Source organism: Hylobates moloch, unplaced genomic scaffold (genome assembly GCF_009828535.3).
Source record: "Hylobates moloch isolate HMO894 unplaced genomic scaffold, HMol_V3 SCAFFOLD_22, whole genome shotgun sequence".
NCBI classification, from domain to species: domain Eukaryota; kingdom Metazoa; phylum Chordata; class Mammalia; order Primates; family Hylobatidae; genus Hylobates; species Hylobates moloch.
In genome coordinates this window covers 34,957,365-34,982,168 of record NW_026652297.1, presented here as the reverse complement: position 1 = coordinate 34,982,168, position 24,804 = coordinate 34,957,365, and the positions used below count along the sequence as shown (strand labels likewise).

Below are 24,804 nucleotides of genomic sequence, written 5' to 3'. Positions count from 1 at the left end.
GTGTCAGAGAGTCCTTCCCAGACATCCTACATGAAAAATTACCCCCACCACTCTCCACCCCTCTTGCCCTGACACATTCCTCCACCTGGTTCATGTCAGCAACTGATAGGACTTCTAGCTATTTGCTGTTTTTCCTCACTAGAATGTGAGGCAGGCAGACTTATCTATTTGACTCATTAATTCATCTCCTGTACCTGTAACAATGCCTGGCCTATAGTAGATGATTGGTAAATACTCATTGAATCAATAAACGTCAATGTTTTATTCATTGCAGGTGTTACTTTGCAAATACTTATTGACAGGCCTTGGTTGGATGGTGTAATTCTGGGGAGCAGGGGGCTTATTTCTCCTTTCATTTATTAATTCACCAAATCTTCTGAGCACCTCATGTTAGGCAGTGGATAGGCAATGATAACAAAAATGGTCCTGACCCCAACGTCAGGGAATCTGCAGCATATACTACAAAAAGTAGATTTTGGCTGAGCACAGTGGCTCATGTCTGTAATCCCAGTAGTTTGGGAAGCTGAGGCAGGCGGATCACTTGAGGCCAGGAGTTTGAGACCAGCGTGGCCAACATGGTAAAACCCCGTCTCTACTAAAAATACAAAAATTAGCCACGCATGGTGGTGCATACCTGTAATCCCAGCTACTCGGGAGGCTGAGGCAGGAGAATCGCTTGAACCCGGCAGGCAGAGGTTGTAGAGAGCCGAGATGGCACTGCTGTACTCCAGCCTGGGTAACAGAGTGAGATTTTGCCTCAAAAAAATAGTAGATTTTGATACAAATGTTCATGGGCGGCGGGGTATGCTGAAGATAGAGTCTGAAAGCACTGTGGGAAGCATGGGCTCTTAACAAGAGCAATACTAATAGCTGACATTTATTTTGCACTTCCTATGTGCCAGGCACTGTTACCTGAAAGCAACAACACTGTGAGGTGGATGACGCTACGATCCTCATTTACAGATGAAGAAAGGAGGCACCGGGAGGTTACACACCTCGCCCAGGGTCACACAAATAGTACCTGGCAGAAAGAGGATGTGAACAGAGGCAACTTGCTTCTAGAGCCATGCTCTTAGCATTTGGCTATAGAAGGTTTGAGAACCACTCCATCCCCCTCACCTTGCAGATGAAGATCACAACTTTCTTCTTTCCATCTCCAGCATCCGACACCTGTATGTTAGCTGTATGTAAACCCTCTGCAGAGTTTACAAGCTCCGGTACTGCCCCCTCCATGCTATTCAGTTACCCATGGCCTTGATATTTGTCATAATCACTGATAATAGTTCAGTAGTTAATCAGTTCACAAGGCATTCTCACATGCCTTATGTATTAGTCTGTTTTTATGCTGCTGATAAAGACATACCCAAGACTGGGCAATTTACAAAAGAAAGAGGTTTAGTGACTTACAGTTCCACATGGCTGGGGAGGCCTCACAATCATGGTGGAAGGCAAGGAGGAGCAAGTCACATCTTATGTGGATGGCAGCAGCAAAGATAATGGGCAGGGAAACTCCCCCTTATAATACCATCGGATCTCGTGAGACTTATTTGCGTTCATGAGAACAGCACGGGAAAGACCTGCCCCCATGATTCAATTACCTCCCACCAGGTCCCTTCCACAACATGTGGGAATTCAAGATGAGATTTGGGTAAGGACACAGCCAAACCATATCACCTTATCGCACTTAATCTTTATAGTCATACTAATTGGTAGGTATCAGGATGCCCATTTTACAGGAGAAGAAACTGAGAGGATGGGAGAAGGACATTGCCAAGGATGTTGCCTTAGAAGGAGTGGGACCTGACCGGGTGCAGTGGCTCACACCTGTAATCCCAGCACTTTGGGAGGCCGAGGCGGCCGGATTGCCTGAGGTCAGGGGTTCAAGACCAGCCTGGCCAACATGGTGAAACCCTGTCTCTCCTGAAAATACAAAAAATTAGCAAATTAGCTGGGCGCTGTGGCGGGCGTCTATAATCCCATCTACTCGGGTGGCTGAGGCAGGAGAATCGCTTGAACCCGGGAGGCAGAGGTTGCAGTGAGCCGAGACTGTGCCACTGCACTCCAGTCTGAGCAACAACAGTGAGACTTCATCTCAAAGAGAAAAATAAAAAAAGGAATGGGACCTTTGGAGTAGCCTCATTGGGATTTCTGGTCACAGGCTTGGACTTTACTAGATCTGAAGTCTTGAGCAAGTTGCTCTGCCAGGGAGAGATGGCCAATGCAGGGTTTTTTCCCTAAGCCCAGCCTTGTTACTTTAAGCAGGTTTCTCACCCTTGGCACTCCTGACATTTGCAGGGGCCTATCCTGTGAACTGTAGGACATATATTAGCATCCCTGGCTTCTACCCACTAGAGGCCAATAGCACCTCCTCTTCCAGTCCTAACAACTAGAAATGTCTCCAGACATTGGCAAATGTCCCCTAAGGATAAAATTGCTCCTGATTGAGAATCACTGCTTTAAAGACAGGCCAGGGAGGCCAAGAGTCATTGAAGCTCATCCCTAAGGATGTGGGCATATATCAAGATAGAGCCACTGGGTCTTCCTAGCCTTACAGCCAACAAAAGCCTTCCTGATCTGCCAGACAGGAACCTACACTTTGCATTTAGCAAGTGTCTTATTATTTAATATTATAAATCTTGTTTTTGTTTGTTTCATTTTGTTTTTGAGACAGTTTCACTTTCTAGCCCAGGTAGGTGTGCAGTTGTACGATCTTGGCTCACTGCAACCTTCGCCTTCAAGCGATTCTCGTGCCTCAGCCTCCCAAGTAGCTGGGATTACAGGTGTGTGCCACCATGCCTGGCTAATTTTTGTGTTTTTAGTAGCGATAGGGTTTTACCATGTTGGCCAGGCTGGTCTCAAACTCCTGACCTCAGGTGATCCGCCCACCTCAGCCTCCCAAAGTGCTGGGATTACAGGCATGAACCACCATGCCCAGTCTTAACATTATAAATCTTTATACTGGGTTCTGCCACAGTTCACCTCATCAGGTGTTGCTGGTATGCAGTGATGAGCCTTTTGCTGCAGCTGGGAGCGAGGTGAGGGGCGGACCCAGGCATGAAGTTTACAGAGCCAGCGACAGGCTGAAGGTCTGGTTGATCAGGTGGTTCCAGGGATCACCTGGCCGCGTAGGCTGGTGGATTGGGCCCTAGCAAAGCCCTGTGTGCCTGCTTGAATATTTAATTTTGAGACCTGGGTTCTAGCCATATTTTAGCCATCTGGCTCTGGTGTGGCCTTCATAAAGTCCTAGTTTGCTCCTCCCTAACAGGGTCAACTGTACCTGCCTTACTTGCACAGTTGAGGTGAAGCAGGCAGAGGCTCTTTTAAACTGTGTTGCATGTCAGCTATTAATATGAAAAGTATCTGCCCTGTTCCTGCAGGCCTAATGACTTGCCAGAAACTGTACCATCAGGACATTTCTTGGGGGCTCAGGTATGGTGTGGAACTAATCTGAAATCTGTGCTAGCTTCCTGGAGCTCTGGCCCAGCCTTTCTGAATTTGCTCCCATTCAGGCCTGCCTGTATTAGCTGGCTTGTCTACCTACCTACAGGTTTCCCAGGAACAAAGTCCATGTGAGCTGCAGACCATCTGGAAGAGGGCCAGTAAAATCTGGAAGCAGGACTGGCTCCTGGAGTCTCCTGCCAGCCACAAACAGCCCTGGTGACAGTCCAGCCTAGGCAACATGTTGAGATCCTGTATCTACAACTACAATAACAACAAAAGTCAAAATTTGTTAACAAAACTAGCTTAAAATTGACTAGTGCTGTAGGTAGCCCCTACCAGCTTTACTTTAAACAGCAGCTGGGGAAACTAAGGGAATGATGCCATCCACTTGTGAATTAGCACACGTGGCATGGACTTTATAGTATTGCCCATGGTTTCTGTAACACTGGTTAACGAGAAATAGTTTAGCTGGGTGCAGCAGCTCATGCCTGTAATCCCAGCACTTTGGGAGGCCAAGGTAGATGGATCTCTTGAGCCCAGGAGTTCAAGACCAGCCTGGGCAACATGGTGAAACCCTGTCTCTAGGAAAAATACAAAAATTAGTCAGGCATGGCAGCATGTGTCTATAGTCCCAGTTACTTAGGAGGCTGAGGTGGGAGGATGTCCTGAGGTCGGGAGGTCAAGGCTGCAGTGAGCTGAGATTACACCACTGCACTCCAGCCTGGGCGACAGAATGAGACCCTGTCTCAAATTTTTTCTAAAAGGCAAGAAATGATTTGAAATACACTTCTCTTCTTTCTATATTTCATATGGATGTTAAATTACTACTTTAAATCTGTGTTTTTAGAAATAGTAAAAAAAAATCTGCCCTTTCTGATGGAGGTTCATTTTTTTTAACGTAGAAAACGTCAAGATTTCCTAACTATACCATTTGCAAATAGCTGGAGATGCCACAGTGTGTAAATTTCTGTGAAATTTTTGTTTGTTTTTTATTACTATTGTTTTTTGTAAAGACAGGGTTTTGCCATGTTGCCCAGGCTGGTCTCAAATTCCTGAGCTCAAGCGATCTGCACACCTCAGCCTCCCAAAGTGCTGGGAATTTCTGTTAAATTTTTTAAGTTAATTTTTAAATTTAATGTTTGCTTCTTTCCTATCCACCACTGTGCACAGTATCACCAGAGTCAGAATCCTCTGTAGTTCAATATCTCTGGAGACAAAACCTGTCAACTCCAGTGGTTTTCAACAAAGTTTCTTCAAGGAAATTTCCTTCCAATTGTAGAAAAAATTTAAATTCTTGACATCAGTGCTGAAAGGGGTAGACCAAGCAAGTGGAAAAAAGGCTATGGGGTGTGAATCTTCCCTGTGGACTTTCAAGATTGTTGATTAAAAAAAAAATAGAAAAAAAACAACAAAACAAAAAAAAAAGCAGAATTGGTTGAAATAGAAATTTTCTAAATTAAAAATTGAGAAAGATATTAACAGCACTAGTCAATTTTAAGCTAGTTTTGTTAACAAATTTTGACTTTTGTTGTTATTGTAGTTGTAGATACAGGATCTCAACATGTTGCCTAGGCTGGACTTAAACTTCTGGCCTCAAGTGATCTTTTTGCTTTGGCCTCCCAAATGCTGGGATTACAGGTATAAGCCACCATGTCTGGCCTGACCTATTTGTTTAACCAAAATGTCTGCTTCCATGAACTACTTCTTGTTCTTCAAATAATACTTAGTCCCTTTTCTGCTGCTATAACAGAATGCCACAGACTGGGTGGTTTACAAAGAACAAAAATTTATTTGGCTTATGGTTCTGGAGACTGGAAAGTCCAAAAGCATGGCACTGGCATCTGGTGAGGGCCATCCCATGGTGAAAAGTAGAAGGCAGAATTGAGCATGTGAGACAGAGAATTGGGGCCAAACTTATCTTTTTATCAGAAGTCCACTCCTAAGATAACTTATGCACTCCCATGATAACAGCATTAATCCATTCATGATCTAATCACCTTGTAAAGATGTCACCTCTAAATACTGTTACAATGGCAATTAATTTTCTTTTTAAAAAAACATAGACAGGTCTTGCTATATTACCCATGTGGGTCTCAAATTCCTGGGCTCAAGCAATCCTCCCGTCTCAGCCTCCCAATGTGCTGAGATTACAGGAGTGAGCCATTGCATCCAGCTGGCAATTAATTTTCAACATGAGTTTTGGCAGGGACATTCAAACCACAGCAAATACACAATTCATTATTCATTCCATTTAATGCTTTACTCCCTAGTTATTTATTGATTCTCCTCAGGGTCCCTGGCAAACAGTGAAAGACTTCATCTTTGGCCTCCTTGACTTCGGCTAATTCGTTCATTTAACAAACATTTGTTGAGATCCTGCTGTGCTTCAGACAATATACAAGCAATGTGGATACAGACCAGGAAGAGCTCATAATAAACGGTGAACCACAAATAGTACACAGGTAAGAGCTATGACTGAGAATTGTGTATGAAATATTGTGTGACTACAGGTGAGAAATCATAGAACTTCGAGTGAGAGCATGAGTCAGCTTGGCTAACGAAGTGACAATTGAAGTATTTTAAAATCACTTTAGCCCATATCATCTGGCTCACTTATCTTCTCCACTACATGCAAAAGAAAATAAAACCTATTGTGTTTTCCCATTCAAATGAAAATATAGGTTGAAGATCTCTCCTAAGTTGTCATCTTTTTTCTACCCATGTTTTCCCAGAAGATTGTGATAGGGTGAAAGGTCACAGAATTTGGAATCAAAATTAGAATTTTCTGCCACTTAGTTGCTATGACCTTTTGACAAGTTACTTGACTTCTGTGGATCTTAGAGTCTTCGTCTGTTAAAACAGGAGTCCCCAACCCCTGGGCCTTGGACTGGTGCTGGTCCCCAACCCCTGGGCCGTGGACTGGTGCCGGTCCATGGCCTGTTAAGAACTGGGCCACACAGCAAGAGGTAAGTGGCAAGCAAGAGAAGTTTCATCTATATTTACAGCTGCTCCCCATCACTTACATTACTGCCTGAGCTCCATCCACCTCCTGTCAGATCAGTGGTGGCATTTGATTCTCACAGGAACATGAACCCTATTGTGAACTGCACATGGAAGGGATCTAGGTTACACACCTCTTACGAGTATCTAATGCTGGATGATCTGTCACTGGATGATGTCTCCCATCATCCCCAGATGGGACTGTCTAGTTGCAGGAAAGCAAGCTCAGGGCTCTCACTGATTCTACATTATGGTGAGTTGTATAATTATTATATGTTCCAATGTAATAATATTATAAATATAGTGCACAATAAATGTAATGTGCTTGAATCATCCTGCAACCATCCTCGCCACCCCCAGTCCATGGAAAAATTGTCTTCCATGAAATGGATCCCTGGTGCCAAAAATGCTGGGGACTGCTGGGTTAAAAGAGATGACAGATGCCGGGCATGGTGGTTCACACCTGTAATCCCAGCACTTTGGGAGGCTGAGGTGGGCAGATTACAAGGTCAGGAGATCGAGACCATCCTGGCTAACATGGTGAAACCCCATCTCTACTAAAAATACAAAAAAATAGCCGGGCATGGTAGCGGGCGCCTGTAGTCCCAGCTACTTAGGAGGCTGAGGCAGGAGAATGCATGAACCCAGGAGGCAGAGCTTGCAGTGAGCCGAGATTGCACCACTGCACTCCAGCTTGGGCGACAGAGTGAGACTCCATCTCAAAAAAAAAAAAGAGATGACAATAGCCTGGGCATGGTGACTCATGCCTGTGATCCCAGCACTTTGGGAGGCCAAGGCAGGGGAGATCACTTGAGGCCAGGAGTTCCAGACCAGCCTGGCCAACATGACAAAATCCCGTCCCTACTAAAAATACAAAAATTAGCTGGGTGTGATGGTGCACGCCTGTAATTCTAGCTACTCAGGAGGCTGAAGCAGGAGAATCGCTTGAACCCAGGAGGTTATAGGTTGCAGTGAGCTGAGATCGTGTCACTGCACTCCAGCCTGGGCAACAGAGCAAGACTTCATCTTAAAAAAAAAAAAAAAAAGGAAGAAATAGCAACTATGTGGCATGCTGCTGTCAGTATTAGCAATAATGTATACAAAATTATAGACTATTGTACTGATGGCTCTCTACTGATATTCCTGGTATTCATGCCCTTGGGTAGCCTCCTCCCATACTAACTCTGGACTTGGTCATATGACTTGTTGGCTAATGAGACATAACTGTGACCCAAGGAGAGGCTCAATAAATATTTGCACATTCAGCCTGGCCAACATGGCGAAACCCCGTCTCTACTAAAAATGCAAAAATTAGCTGGGTGTGGTGGCCAGGCACCCGCAGTCCCAGCTACTTCGAAGGCTGAGGCAGGAGAATCGCTTGGACCCAGGAGACGGAGGTTGCAGTGAGCCGAGATCGCACCACTGCACTCCAGCCTGGGCGACAGAGTCAGACTCTGTCTCAAAAAAAAAAAAAAAAAAGTGCTCATTGAGGCTTACACTCTTAGAACTCAGATGCCATGTAAAGAAATTCGGGCTACCCTACATAAAGAGAGAGGCCCAAATCTTCCAGCTGTCCCTGCCAAGTGAGGCCCTCTGGGACCTTCCAGCTCCAGCCAATCCACCAGCTGAATGCAGCTTCTTCAGTGAGCCCAGGCAAGACCAGAACCATGCAGCCAGACCACAAAATCATGAGAAATCACTGTTTTGTTTCAAGCCACTACATTTTAGGATGGCTTGTTAAGCAAGAATACATAATGGACACACCAATATTTTAAAAATACTCACAAATACCTACTATGAGCCAAACACTATGCTAGGCTTTAGGGAGACAGCAGTGAACAAGACCAACAAGGGCCTCCCTCTCATGGAGCTCACGTTCTAGTGGGGAAGACAGACCAGAAAAATCAAATGATTGTGCTTTGTTTTGTGTACTATAAAGGACAAGGTTTATGAGCTAAAGCAGAGAATAACAGGGAATGGCAGTAGCTTTTGATAAGGCAATCAGGGAAAACCTCTCTGAGATTAAATTCAAGCAGAAACTTACAACATGAGAAGAAAGTAGCCAGGGAAAGAGTCATAGACTAGGTCTCAATAAATCACAGCTATTACTAGTAGCATACAAAATTATTGATATTTATTATTTGTATACTTGGTATACAGAAGACATATATATATAATCCTCATATATATCTATAATCCATATATCTATATATACTCCGTATATCTATATATACAGATATATATAGTTTCCTGCCCTTTCCCTTCCCCTATGTCACCAGTCAGGGTTCAATTAGAAAAATAAAAATCACAGAAGGGATTGTATTATCCTGTTCTCACACTGCTATAAATAAATACCTGAGACTGGGTAATTTATAAAGGAAAGAGATTTAATTGACTCACAGTTCCACAGTGCCGGGGAGGCCTCAGGAAACTTACAACCACGATGGAAGGCGAAGGGGAGGCAAGGACCTTCTTCACAAGGCGGCAGGAGACAGAAGTGAGACAAGAAGGACAAAAACCGCCACTTTTGAAAACCATCAGATCTTGTGAGATTCACCCACTATCGCTAGAACAGCATAATCCAATCACTTCCCTCCCTGAACACGTGGGGATTACAGGGCCCTTCCTCGACATGTGGGGATTACAATTCGAGATTTCGAGATGAGATTTGGGTAGGGACACAGATCCAAACCTTATCAGGGATGTAATATAGAGGATTTGTTTCAGGTGTCAGAAAGCTGAAAGAGCAAAAAGCAATACTGAGGTAGCCTAGAGGGCCAGAGAGCAACTAATTCTTGTAGTGCTGGAATAACTAAAGGGAAGAGGTTGGGAGTCACCACTACCTAGAAACTTGGAGGAGGGTCTATGAAGAGCAATCATCACTCAGCTGCTATTGATATTTCTGAGAGGGCTCAATGAGGTTGGTTCTCAAGGAGCACCCAAAGTAGCTGGAAGCTGGAACCAACTACTATTTGTAAAGTAAAGTGTTGTTTTGGGGGTAACATTGACTAAAAGAGCAAGTTAGAAAGAAGAATGTCCCTTCTTCTTTTCTGTTACCTTCCAATCTTCCTCTAGTGCCCACTATTGACAGAGCTTTGTAGGAAGGCAGCTAGCAAAGAAATCTGTGAAAGGAACATTGCAGCGTCCCAGACACAGCATAAAAGAGAGGAGCATGCAAGGGCAGATTTGGAGCTGAGAAATGGCAGGCAAAGGGCTAAGAATGTCCAGGTTAGTTTTACCTAACTTCTGTTTTTCCAGCATCTGATCCAGTATAGCATTTGTTCTGACTGTCTGTTATTTTTAAGAAGGAATTTTTCTTTTAAAAAGTTTCTGAATAAAACTGGTTTTGGCCAGATTCAGTGGCTCACACCTGTAATCCCAGCACTTTGGGAGGCCAAGGTGGGCAGATTGTTTTGGTTCAGGAGTTTCAGACCAGCCTGACCAACATGGTGATACCCCATCTCTACTAAAAATACAAAAAAATTATCCAGGCATGGCGGCGCATGCCTCTAATCCCAGCTACTTGGAAGGCTGAGGCAGGAGACTCACTTGAACCCGGGAGGTGGAAGTTGCAGTGAGCCGAGATAGCACCACTGCACTGCATCCTCTGTCTCAAAAACAAACAAACAAAACAAAACAAAACAAAAAAACCTGTTTTATATATACTAATAAAATGACAATCAAGTGTGTATTAGGTTGGTGCAAAAGTAATTGAGGTTTTTGCCACTGAAAGTAATGGCAAATATGTCCTTCATTGAAACATGATGGCAGGAACTTCTATCTTTGTCTGTCTCAGTAAAAATGAATGAATAGGTGAGTGCATGGATGGATGGAACTTACAAGATCTGTCTTTCCAATGGCCGGGGGGCATTTGGTCCCCACACTAAGGCTATTGACATCTGCACAGGACAGTCCTATTTTTGGTGTCCTTTCCTTTCTGAAAATAAAGTTGTGCTTTAGAGAATGAAAAAAAAAAAAAGAAAGTAATGGCAAAAACCACAATTACTTTTGCACCAACCTAATATATAAACTACCTAGAGCAGCCACTAAAAGCTAATCAAAGATATATACTTAAAAACACTATAATAAATAAAAAATGGAAATCTGAAAAATGTTCAAATAACCGACAGAAGACAGAAAAAAAAAAAAAAAAAACAAAGACAAAAACAGGGAGAACCAACAGAAAACAAAATAGGAGACATACACCAACATATCAATAAGATCATTAGCTGCTACAGCGCCTGCCTTGAATGCATGGCGCTCCAGGCTGCATGAATGCTCCCCACAGCTGCCACCACCCATTGGAATGGCCAACAGGGTACCTGAATGTGGCCTGAGCCGGGAGGTGCAGCAGCAAATTGAGAATCTGTATGACACAGACCTGGAGCAGATCAATGGATCACCACCCAGTGCTAAAACGATGTGGGCTGGCCCCAGCTTGGACACGAGAACTTCCACAATTTCCTCAAGGAGGGCACAGAGCTATGTGAGCTCATTAACGCGCTGTGCCCCGAGGGGCAGGCCCCAGTAAAGAAGACCCAGGCCTCCCCCATGGCCTTAAAGCAGATGGAGCAGATATCTCGGTGCCTGCAAGCAGCTGAGCGCTATGGCATTAACACCACCGACATCTTCCCAACTGTGCACCCCTGGGGAGGAAAGAACATGGCCTGTGTGCGGTGGATCCTGATGGACCTGGGTGGGCTGGCAGTAGCCCAGGACGATGGGCTCTTCTCTGGGGCTCCCATATGGTTCCCTAAGAAACCCAAGGAGAATCCTTGGAACTTCTCAACCAGCTACAAGAGGCCAGGAACATGATTGGGGTACAGATGGGCAGCAACTGCGGGGTGTCTCAGGTTGGCATAACCGGCTATGAGACGTCATGCTAGATCCTCTGATTTGAGGACTAAGCTCTGATTTTGTTTTAAATCTTGTCCAAATTCCTGTCTGGGGTGTCATGCCCTACAAACCATAAATTCTCATCAGATGGGTTTTATTTAACCCTGTATATCGTGACTTACTTTCCAACCTGACTCTAGAATAACATTACGAGACAAGGAAGAAAATCAAAATATTTTACCCCAAGACATGTTTCTTTGCCATATCTTCATATGGCCCTGCAAAGCTGTCCTTTTAGGGGGAAATTTTGCATCTGTAAAGAATCTCTATTAACATAGCTAGATCTTTTTTTTTTTCCAGGCCCTCCCAATCCTAAAGAAATTAAAAGTCTTGCACCTTTTTTTTTGAGATGGAGTCTCGCTCTGTCGCTCAGGCTGGAGTGCAGTGGTGTGATCTCGGGTCACTGCAACCTCTGCCTCCCAGGTTCAAGTAATTCTCCTGCTTCAGCCTCCTAAGTAGCTGGGATTACAGGCACGTGGCACCATGCCCAGCTGATTTTTGTATTTTTAGTAGAGATGGGGAAACAGCCTCAGGTAACCTCCGCCTCGCAGGTTCAAGTGATTCTCACTTGATTCGTGTGCCTCAGTCACCCAAGTCGCTGGGATTACAGGTGCCCGCCACCATGCCTGGCTAGTTTTTGTATTTTCAGGAGAGACGGGGTTTCACCATGTTGGCCAGCTTGGTCTCGAACTCCTGACCTCAAGTGATCCGCCTGCCTCAGCCTCCCAAAGTGCTGGAACTACAAGCATGGGCCACTGCGCCAGGCCTGGGGATCAGAGCTTTTAAGGACAACTTACTGGGAGGGGGGAAGCCAGTGAGCTGTGAGTGCTGATCGGTAGGGTCAGAGATGAAATCACAGGGAGTCGAAGATGTCTTCTTGTGCTGAGTCAGCTCCTGGGTGGGGGCCACAAGATCAGATGAGCCAGTTTATCGATCTGGGTGGTGCCAGCTGATCCATCAAGTGCAGGGTCTGCAAAATATCTTAAGCACTGATTTTAGGAGCAGTTTAGGGAGGGTCAGAATCTTGTAGCCTCCAGCTGCATGACGCCTAAACCATAATTTCTAATCTTGTGGCTAATTTGTTAGTCCTATAAAGGCAGTCTAGTCCCCAGGCAAGAAGGAGGTTTGTTTTGGGAAAGGGCTGTTATCATCTTTGTTTTAAGCTGTAAACTAAGTTCCTCTCAAAGTTATTTCAGCCTTTGCCCAGGAAGGAACAAGGACAGCTTAAAGGTAGAACCGATATGGAGTCGGTTAGGTTAGATCTCTTTCACTGTCTCAGTCATCATTTTGCAAAGGCAGGGTTTACTTCTCCCACAGCTGTGGCTACAGGGACTTAATTTATAGGGAGGGGCCTGTGGTGGCTGCTACCCCAGCCACTGCTGCACTGTGCTCACCACACATCTGGGGTAGCCTTCCCTGGCAGAGGCCCTCATGGCTTCTCATTTTCCATTCCCCTCACTGTGGCTAGGGAGTTGGGGTGAGGGAACAGAGAAAGGAGGGCTGCCTACCATGGTCTGGGGCTTGAGGAATATGAGTTTGTTGATTTAAATAAAGAACTCCAGGCCAGGTGCAGTGGCTTTGCATATAAGAGCTTTGTTCCTATATAATCCTATATAATCCCAGCACTTTGGAAGGCCGAGGCAGGCGGATCACCTGAGGTCAGAAGTATAAGACCAGCCTGGTCAACATGGCGAAATCCCGTCTCTACTAAAAAAATACAAAACTTAGTCTGGCATGGTGGCGGCGCCTGTAATCCCAACTACTTGAGAGGCTGAGGCAAGACAACTGCACCATTGCACTCCAGCCTGGGCAACAAGAGTAAAACTATCTCAAAAATACAAACAATAAAAAATAAAGTGAGTCTCCCCTAGACAGCATATAGTTTGATCATGTCTTTTTTATCCTTCTCCCAATATTTCCCTTTGATTGAAGTGTTTAATGAATTTATATTTAATGTAATTATTGTATGATTTTTATCTGCCATTTTGCTATTGTTTTCTATATGTCTTATGACAGTTTATTGTTCCTCTATTCCTTTATTACTGCCCTCTTTTGTGTTAGATATTTTCTCATGTACCATTTTAATTCTCTTGTCATTTTCTTTCTTTCCTTTTTTTTTTTTTTTTTTTTTGACAGATTCTTGCTCTATCTCCCAGGCTGGAGTGCAGTAGCATGATCTCAGCTTACCACAACCTCTGCCTCCCAGGTTCAAGCGATTCTCCAGCCTCAGCCTCCGTAGTAGCTAGGATTACAGGCATGTGCCACCAGGCCTGGCTAATTTTTGTATTTTTAGTAGAGATGGGGTTTCACCATGTTGATCAGGCTGGTCTCAAACTCCTGACCTCGTGATCCACCCGCCTCAGCCTCCCAACTTTCTTTTTCTAGAGATGGGATCTTGCTATGTTGCCCAGGTTAAACTTGAATTCCTGGGCTCAAACAATCCTCCCACCTCAGCCTTCCAAGTAGCTAGGACTATAAGTGTGTGCCACCACACCCAGCTCTTATCATTTCTCTTACTATATTTTCTATTTATTTTCTCTGTTGCCCTTGTTATTACAGTTAACATCTTAATTTATAACCATCTACTTTATATTAATACAAACTTAATTTCAATAGTATACAACAGCTTTGTTCCTATACAGTTCTATTACTTCACCACTAGTTTGTGCTATTATAGCCATACAAAATAAGCCCAATACAGTTTTATAATTATTGCTTATTCAGTTATCTTTTAAATCGGGTAGAAAAAGGAAAGACTTATATACACACAAAAATAATTTATAATGTCTTTTACATTTACCTATACAGGAGGTCCCATTACTAGTGCTTTATTCCTTTGTGTAGGTCAGAATTACTGTCTATTTCCTTTTATTTGTTCAGGATCTCACTCAGTCACCCAGCCTGGAGTGCAGTAGTGTAATCATAGCTCACTGCAGCTTCAAACTCTGGTGCTCATGTGATCCCCCTGCCTCATCCTTCCAAAGTGTTGAGATTACAAGCATGAACCACCATGCCTGACCCACAGTTTTTTGTTTTTAACCAGTGAATATCTTTATTTCTCCTTCACCTTTAAAGAATAGCTTTACTGGATATAGAAATATTGACTGACAGTATTTTTAATTTCAGCACTTCATATGTCACCCCAGTGCCTTCTGGTCTCCATGATTTCTGATGAGACATTCTCTGTTAATCTTATTGAGGCCTTACTGTATGTGACAAGGCACTTCTCTCTTGCTGCTTTCAAGATTCTCTCTTTGTCTTTGTCTTCAACAGTTGGATTAGGATGCTTTTAGGTGTTGATCTCTTTGAGTTTATCCTTACTTAGAGTTTGGTGAGGTTCTGGATGTGTATATTAATGTTTTCCATCAAATTTGTGAAGTTGTAGGTCATTATTATTTAAGATATTAATTATGCCCCATTCTCTCTCTCCTCTCTTCTGGGATTCCCATTATGTATAGGCTGATATGCTTGATGGTGGCTCAAAGATCTCTGAGTCTCTTGTTTATTTTTATTCATTTATTTTCTTTCTATTCCTCAGATTGGATGATCTCAATTGACCTATCTTCAAGTTTGCTGTTGTACCCCTCTAATGAATTTTTTATTTCAGGTTTTGTACTTTTCAACTTCAGAATTTCTGTCTGGTTCTCTTTTTAATATAATTTCTATGTCATAATTGATGTTGTACATATGCTGACACATTGTTTTCATGCTTTCCTTTAGTTCTTTAGACATATTAGTTCTTTGAACATATTTTTAGAAGCTGATTTAAAGTCTTTGTCTAGTAAGTGTAGTGTCTGGCCCCCCTAAAGGACACCGAAAGTTTACTGGCACCATATTACCTTTTTTGACCTAGTCTTTTACCTTGTTTAGGCAGTCACACAAGTCCACCCAATTTCAAGTGGGGAGTGGCAAGGCTCTGGAATTGCAGGTGGGACCAGAAATGCTTCTGTGATCATTTGTGGAAAATATAATCTGCCACATTTACTGTTTTGGAAAATCAAGTCACTAATGGCAGCACTGCTTATAGTAGTCAAGTCACCAGCTCAATACACTTGTCTCAGCCTGCATTAGTACCATAAAGCATATATATGAAGATTTTTTTTTTTTTTTTGAGACAGAGTTTCACTCTTGTTGCCCAGGCTGGAGTACAATGACACAATTTCGTTTCACTGCAACCTCCGACTCCTTGGTTCAAGCAATTCTCCTGCCTCAGCCTCCCAAGTCACTGGGATTACAGACGACCGCCACCATGCCCAGTTAGTTTTTGTTATTTTTAGTAGAGACGGGGTTTTGCCATGTTGGCCAGGCTGGTCTCGAACTCCTGACCTCAAGTGATCCACCTGCCTCAGCCTCCCAAAGTGCTGGGACTACAGGCATGAGCCACTGCACATGGCCCAAGATGATTTTTAAGATGTGAGCCTTAAACTACTTCTTGGGGCTTCTGGAGTTGTAGTGGCCAAGCATTCTTATATTAAAGTACCTTTCAAAAATTATCTTTATTTTATTTATCTTTTATATAACAATTAGGACATTACATTTATTTTCTGCATTAAATAATTATTAAATTTTATAATTTTTTTATTGAAGTGTAACATATATGCTGAAGTACCCAAATCTTCAGTGTATAGCTCAAGGAATTTTTCAAAGTAATAGTACTCATTTATTATCTCACAGTTTCTATTGGTCAGGAATTCAAGAGCAGCTGAGTTGGTGGTTCTGGCTCAGAGTCGCTCATCAGGTTGGAGTCAGATGTCGGCTGGGACTGCAGTTATCTGCAGGCTTCACTGGGGCTGGAGGATTTACTTTCAGTGTGGTTCACATGGCTGGCAAGTTGGTGCTGGCTGGTGGTTGGGGGCCTCAGATCCTTTCTCCATGGGGCTCTCCCTGGGTTTCTCTGAGTGTGCTGACAATATGGTGGATGGATTCCCACAGAGCAAATAATCCCAGATAACAAGGTGGAATCGGCAATACCATTTATGATCTAGCCTTGAAAGCCACATGCCATCATTTCTACCATATTTTATTGGCCACACAGAGTCAACTCTGATTCACTGTGGGATGGGACTACACAAGGGCATGAATACCAGGAGGCTGGGATTACTGGGGGATGGCTACCACACTGCCCCACAGATGGATTCTATTCTGGGTTCCATAGTGGTTCCATAGTCACATCAGTGTCTTGCATCACCTTCTTTTTTTTTTTTTTTTTTTTGAGACAAGAGTTTTCCTCTTGTGCCCCAGGCTAGAGTGCAATGGCGTGGTCTTGGTTCATGTGAATCACTTCTTTTTTTTTTTTTAATCAAAAATCACATTTTTTTATTATACTTTAAGCTCTAGGGTACATGTGCACAACGTGCAGGTTTGTTACATATGTATACATGTGCCATGTTGGTGTGCTGCACCCTGAATCACTTCTTAACTTCCTGTGTCTTGAATGTTGCATTGGTATTTTCCAATAATCACCCTTGGCTCCTCAAGGCTGTGCCCTCCTTAGTATCTTTGAGTTCTGAGAACACTGTTTATTACTAGCTAAGCAATAATTCCCATTGCCAAAGCTCCAAGGCTCATCTGCCTTTTTGTCTGGAGGTTTTCAAATAGACAAGGACGTGTTAATGACCTAGTACGTTATCTGTTAAGTTTTGGCAGGCAGCATGGAAATGTGACTTCTTAAATAGGAAAAATAAAATTGTAATTTTATTCTTAAACAACCACAATTACTTACTAATGGTATGTGTGCCTGTTGGGCAATGCACAGTTCCTCAAATCGTGAAATCAAATTAGACATTGCCATTCACATTTCCTGTTCCACACTGATATTTACACACTACTTACTTTTTTTTAATAAAGGGAAATATTTTTAATTTTAAAAGTTTTTAATTAAACATTTTTTAATAAAAGGAGACACTGATGAACACTTTGTTTTCAATTTTGCACCCTTACTAACAATATTCCAAAGAATGTCTCAAACAAATATCCTTGTTCATATGTGGGAGTGTTTCACAATAGTTTATTAGAACTGGAATTTCTGGCTCATAGAACACTTGCATTTCCAATCTTACTAGGTAATTCGGAGTTGTTCTCCATAGTAATTTACTCATTTATGCTCCTAAAGTGTTTAAGAATTTCCCTTTTGTCCATTCTTGACAAGTTGAGTATTATTAAACTTCTCCATGTCGGCCAATCTGATGGGTGTGAATTGCATCTCATTTTTTAAAAAATTAGAGTAAATTACATCTAACATAGCATTTACCTGCATCTCATTTTTTTTCCAATATTAAACAGTTTTATTTAAGACATTGCATTTTCCACTTACAATACAGTGCTTATAAAATGCAATGTTATTTCCTTCCCTTGTGCACGTATTCCATATTCAAGTACTGAGAATGCCCAGTAATTTACTATAGCAGCTGAACTTTAAAGATGTCACAGAATTTTCTACAAATTTAAGTCCTTCCATATTTTCACTGTGTGGAACAATGTTACATCTTTTCTTGGGTTGGCTTAATTAACCTCTTCAATGGTAGGCCCTGAGGAAGCACCGACAGAGGGAGGAGCTCCACCACCAGGGAATCCCCCAGGCATTCCTCCTGGTGTGCCTCCTGCACTCTGGTACAGCTTGGATGGGGTTGCAGACTATCTCCAGCTCTTTCTGCTGATGTTCACATTCTTCCTTCACTGCAGTCTGATTCTGTTGATAATTTCATTACACTTGTCAAGAATCTTCTGCTTGTCTGCATTGTTAATCTTGCCTTGAAGTTTCTCATCTTCAACAGTGCTTTCATGTTGAATGCATGGGACTCAAGTGAATTCTTGGATGACACCTTGACCCTCTGCTTCTCATCTTCAGCTTTGCACTTCTCAGCTTCCTGGGCCATAGCTCAATATCTTCCTTGTCCAAATGGCTCTTCTCATTAGTGACAGTAATCTTGTTCTCTTTTTCTGTACTCTTGTCCACAGCAGAGACACTGAGGATGCCATTGGCATCAATGTCAAAAGTGACTTCAATCTGAGGAACAGTGGACTGCAGGAAGTAGGCCTGTGAGTTCAAACTTGCCAATCCATAGAGACAGAAAGTAGATTGATGTTTTCTAGAGGGAGGAATAAGTGAATGGAGAACGGTGGCTAGTGGGTATGGGATTTCTTTTCAGGTTGATCAAACTATTATAATACTTTTGTTGTTGTTTTTTGTTTGTTTGTTTTTGAGACAGAGTTTTGCTCTTGTTGCCCAGGCTGGAGTGCAGTGGCATGATCTCGGCTCACTGAAACCTCTGTTTCTGCCTCCCGCGTTCAAGCGATTCTGCTGCCTCAGCCTCCCGAGTAGCTGGGACTACAGGTGCACAGCACCACACCTGGCTAATTTTTGTATTTTTGGTAGAGATGAGGTTTCACAATGATGACCAGGCTGGTCTTGAACTCCTGATCTGAAGTAATCCTCCTGCCTCAGCCTCTCAAAGTGCTGGGATTACAGATATGAGCCACCATGCCCAGCCAAAGAATTGTAATATTAGAAAACAGTGATAGTTGTATATCACTGTATATATACCAAAATACATCAAATTGTATGCGTTAAAAGAATGACGTTTATTGTATGTTAATAATATCTCAATAAATTTGTAATAAAATAAGATGAAAATGCATTTCAAAATTCTTTCCTTTATGTTTCTTTTATATATCACACTTAGAAATGGAAATAGCTTTTTCAGGGAAAAAACCCATCTAGAGACCTTGTGATGTGGTTTGGATGTTTTCTATCTCCAAACATCATGTTGAAATTTGATTTCCAGAGGTGAAGCTGGGACCTGGTGGGAGGTGATTTGATCATGAGGGCGGATCCCTCATGAATGGCTTAGCACCATTCCCTTGGCGATGAGTGAATTCTTGCTCAGTTAGTTGATGTGAGATCTGGTTGTTTAAAAGAGTCTGGGATGTTCCTCTTCACTCTCTTGCCATGTGATACACTGCTCCCCTTCACCTTCCACCATGATTGTAAGCTCCCTAAGGCTCATGCCATAAGTGAGATGTTTGCACCACACTTCCTGTACAGCCTGCAGAACCATGAGCCAAATAAACATCTTTTCTTCCTAAAAAAAAAAAAAATTTAAAAGCCCCAAAACTTGCCAAACAGGTTGTAATCCTTGATCATGGAATGCTCATCTTTATAAACCTGGATAAGCGCACCAGGCTGGTTGTCAAAATAGGCAGTGAAATTCTGTGTCTGCTTGGTAAAAAATGGTAGTATTATGCTTAATGAGGACAGTCATGACTCTGTCAGCAGTTTCAATACCAAGGGAAAGAGGAGTGGCATCCAACAGAAGCAAATCTGGAACATTTTCAGACTTGTCTCCAGATAGGAAGGCTGCCTGGACAGCTGTGCCATAAGCAACAGCTTCATCGGGGTGGATGCTCCTATTCAGTTCTTTTCCATTGAAGAAGTCTTGGAGAAGCTTCTGAAGGTTGGAGATATGAGTAGAACCACCAACCAGGACAATATCATGAATCTGTGACTTGTCTAGTTTGGTGTCTCGAAGGGCTTTCTCTACAGGGTCCACGGTGCCATGGAGCAAGTCAGTTCTTCAGGTCAGCTCTTCAAATCAGGCACCGGTAATGGAGGTATAGAAGTCGATTCCTTCTTAGAGAAAATCAATCTCGATACCGGCCTGGGTGCTGGAAGAGAGAGTATACTTACCACATTCACAAACCATACAAAGGTGTGAGATAGCTCTTTTGTTCTCAGTGACGTCCTTCTTTTCTTTTTTCTTTTTTTTTTTTTTTTGAGATGGAGTCTGTTGCCCAGACTGGAGTGCAGAGGTGTTATCTCAGCTCACTGCAAGCTCTGCTTCCTGGGTTCAAGCAATTCTCCTGCCTCAGCCTCCCTAGTAGCTGGGACTACAGGTGCATGCCACCACGCCCAGCTAACTTCTGTATTTTTAGTAGAGATGGGGTTTCACCATGTTGGCCAGGCTGGTCTCAAACCCCTGACCTTGTGATCCGCTTGCCTCGGCCTCCCAAAGTGCTGGGATTACAGGTGGGAGCCACCATGCCCAGCCTCACTGACATCCTTCTTATGCTTGTGCTTGAACTCAGCAATAAGATGGTTGACTATTCGGTTGTCAAAGTCTTCTCCACCCAAGTGAGTTCTCCAGGTGTAGATTTTTTTTTTTTTTTTGAGATGGAGTCTTGCTCTGTTGCCCAGGCTGGAGTGCAGTGGCACCATCTTGGCTCACTGCAACCTCTACCTCCTGGGTTCAAGAGATTCTCCTGCCTCAGCCTCCCAAGTAGCTGGGATTACAGGTGCACACTATCACACCTGGCTACTTTTTGTATTTGTTTTTTAGTAGAGATGGGGTTTCACCACTTTGGCCAGGCTGGTCTTCAACTCCTGATCTCAAGTGATCTGCCCGCCTCAGCCTTCCTAAGTGCTGGGATTATAGGCATGAGCCACTGTGCCTGGCATTCCAGCTGTACTTTTGACTTCAAAGATCGCATTCTCAATAGTGAGGATTGACACATCAAAAGTGCCACCTCCCAGGTCAAAGATGAGCATAATTATTTCAGCTCCAACCTTTCTCTGTCTAAGCCATAAGCAATAGCACCTGCAGTTGTCTCATCGATAATTCTAAGTACATTGAGACCAGCAATAGTTCCAGCATCTTTGGTAGCCTGATGCTGAGTCATTAAAGTCAACTGGCACTGTGACCACAGCATTGATAACTGTTTTCCCAAGATCAGCTTCTGCAATGTCCTTCATCTTTGTCAGAACCATAGAGGACATCTCCTCTGGGTAGAAGCTTTTTGTCTCTCCCCTGTATCCTCCTTGGACCTTGGGCCTGCCAGAATCATTCACCACCATGAAGGGCCAATGCTCTATATCACACTGGACAACAGCATCATGAGATCTGCGTCCAATCAGACATTTGGCACTGAAAACTGTGTTGGTGGGGTTCACTGCAACTTGATTCTTCGTGGCATCACCAACCAATCATTTGGTGTCTGTAAAGGCGACATAGCTTGGAGTAGTTTGGCTTCCCTGATCATTGACAATTGTCTCTACTTTTCCGTGTTGGAAAACACCCACATGAGAGTAGGTGATGCCAAGATCAATACCAACTGTAGGTCCCTTAGACATGGTTGCTGGTGTGTAGGTCCAGCTCGGACAGCGAAAAAAGACACAGGAACCCAAGAGCTGCAGGAACCCCAATAGCTGCAGGCACGTTTCATGAGCTGCATCTTTTTTTTTTTTTTTTTTGAGACAGAGTTTCACTCTTGTTGCCCAGACTGGAGTGCACTGGCGCTATCTTGGCTCACTGCAACCTCCGCCTCCCAGGTTCAAGCGATTCTCCTGGCTCAGCCTCCTAAGTAGCTGGGATTACAGGTGCCCGCCGCCACGCCCGGGTAATTTTTTGTATTTTTAGTAGGGACAGGGTTTCACTATGTTGATAGGCTGGTCTCGAACTCCTGACCTCAGGTGATTCACCCGCCTCAGCCTCCCAAAATGCTGGGATTACAGGCGTAAGCCACCGCGGTCAGCCACATCTAATTTTTAATTCAGATTTTTCTGGAGATAATGGTAGATTCATATACAGCTGCAAAAACAAATACAGAGAGATCCCTTATTCAAGGAGGCTTTTTTTTAGAGAGGTGAGGGTCTTACTATGTTGCCCGGGCTGGACTTGAACCCCTGGTCTCAAGTGATCCTCATCCTGTGCCTCAGCCTCCTGAGTAAGCTGGGACTATAGTTATACGCCACCATGCCTGGGTTTCAGTGACTTTTTATGTGGGAATGCAGTCATGTAGCCAACACTCACATCAGCATACATCCGTTTTCAGCACCCTCGAAGGCTCCCTTATGTCCTGCCTAGTCAATACCTATCAAAAGTAAATATACTGACTTAAAATTTTTATTTTGGCTGGGCACAGTGGCTCATGCCTATTAATTCCAGCACTTTGGGAGGCCAAGGCAGGCGGATCACCTGAGGTCAGAAGTTCAAGACCAGACTAGCCAACATGGCGAAATCCCTTCTCTACTAAAAATACAAAGATTAGCTGGGCATGATGGCGGACACCTGTAATCCCAGCTACTCAGGAGGTTAAAAATACAAAGATTAGCTGGGCATGGTGGTGGACACCTGTAATCCCAGCTACTCAGGAGGTTGAGGCAGGAGAATCACTTGAACCTGGGAGGCGGAGGTTGCAGTGAGCCAAGATGGCGCCACTATACTCCTGCCTGGGCAACAAGAGTGAAAATCTGTCTCAAAAAATTAAAAAATAAATTTATATATCAAGGATGATAATAAACACAGTGTATTTATCATATTTGTATACTATAAAAGTATATTGATATATTTAGGGGAGTTGGGGCTGGCGAGATTGAGAACCACTGTGTCTAGTAAGACTTCCTTAGGCGGGTAGGTTGGAGGCATCAGGAAATGTGTTTTCCATCCTTTGCTTATTTTCATTGTCAGTCCCAGTCTGTAGTCTCAGGCATTGTGCCTAGTGAGGCACCACATAAAAATAGAATGATTAAGTTTTTTTTTTTTTTTTTTTGAGACAGAGTCTCACTCTATCGCCCAGGCTGGAGTGCGGTGGCATGATCTCACCTCACTGCAACCTCCGTGCCCCCGGCTCAAGCCATTCTCTCGCCTCAGCCTCCCGAGTAGCTGGGATTACAGGCATGTACCACCTTGCCCAGCTAATTTTTGTATTTTTAATAGAGATGGAGTGTTACCATGTTGTCCAGCTGGTCTCGAACTCCTGACCTCAAGTGATCTGCCTGCCTCGGCCTCCCAAAGTGCTGGGATTACAGGTGTGAGCCGCTGCACACAGCCAAGTTGCCTTGTTTGAAAGTAATTGATGATAGTCTTAGAATTCGCCCAGCCCCACCCCTCAATGTGCTTTTTTTTTTTTTTTTTTTTTCTGGAGACAGGGACTCACTCTGTCATCCAGACTAGAGAGTGCAGTGGCATGATCTCAGCTCACTGCAACCTCCGCCTCCCAGGCTCAAGTGATTCTCCTGCCTCAGACTCCTGAGTCGCTGGGATTACAGGCACCTGCCACCATGCCCAGCTAATTTTTGTATTTTTAGTGGAGATAGTGTTTTACCATGTTTGCCATGCTGGTCTCGAACTCCTGACCTCAAATGATCCACTCTTCTTGGCCTCCCAACGTGCTGGGATTACAAGCATGTGCCACTGTGCCTGGCCTCGATGTCCTATTTCTTATTCATGTAACCTTTTCTGTTTTTACTGGGAAAGGAGTAAGACAAAGAGCATGGATTATCAAGAGGATGTCATCCTTGACCACCATGCAGCAGGTAGACACCACGAGAACCCAGAGAGCAGGAAATACAGGCAGACTGTGGCTGAGGACCGGGTCAGGAATTCTCTGTCTCGTGGTTCACTAGTGGTTGGTTCCTCTTGGTTACAGGAAGAAGAAGGGACTAAGAGTATCTGAGTATGTGATATGCAATTTTATGCACAGGGAACTCTGTTGGGCACATTGTGTAGGTATCATTTAATCCTCACAACGACCCCGTGAAACGGGTGTTACAATTCCCTTTCTCTGGATTACAAAAAAAAGGTACCCTGTCTCTACTAAAAATACAAAAATGAGCCACAGGAGGAGGTCAGGTAGGGAAGAGGATAGAGTAAGAAAAAGAGTGCATCTAGTACCTTCCGGCCAACCATTATTTGAATAACTGAGCAGAAGAGAAAAGCTCTGCAAAGGTATGAGGAAGAGGCCAGGTCCACCGGAGGCCAAGGCATGGGAGCTAACATGATTCACCACTGCTGAGAGGGAAAGAAGAGGATGGAAACACGTCTGCTGACCTTAGCAACAGGAGCGTCTTGGGTGTTGACGCTGATTGGGGTGAAGAATGAACAGGAAATTTGGCCATGGGACAGTGGGTATGGACCATTCTTTGGAGAAGTTTAATTGCAAAGGGGATACGAGTGGAGATGACGTGTTAAGGCTGTATGTGTGTGTGTGTGTTGTTTTGTTCTTATTGAACATGACTTGTGCATATTATGGAATCAGTAGAAAAGATCTGAAAGAGCTGGAGATAGAGACAGAAGAGTGAAGGGATGATAGACAGTTCTATGTTCCTACCAAAGACTCTTGGCCAAGATGCAAGGCAGGAATGAGAGCCTCACCTTTGATGGAGGAACAGCAACCCCTGCTATAACAAGAGGCAAGGAGAGGAAAAAGTGAGCCTTTCAGTTGGTGTTGGGAAGAAGAGGCAACTATTGGCTTAAACACTTCGATTTTTCTGAATCTTAGCAGGTAGGTCAGCCTGAGAGTGAGAGGATCTGAGCAGAATAGAGTAGGCTTGAAATCATGCTTGCATGAGTAAGAAAGTGAGTTGGGCTGGGCACGGTGGCTCACACCTGTAATCCCAGCACTTTGGGAGGCCGAGGCAGGAAGATAACCTGAGGTTGGGAGTTCGAGACCAGCCTGACCAACATGGAGAAA

The 24,804-nt window shown here is 43.7% G+C and overlaps 1 pseudogene; it reads right to left on the bottom strand.

The window, feature by feature from the left end:
* Positions 1-17,838: 17,838 nt before the first annotated feature.
* Positions 17,839-21,481, bottom strand: LOC116461878 (heat shock cognate 71 kDa protein-like; annotated as a pseudogene).
* Positions 21,482-24,804: the final 3,323 nt, after the last annotated feature.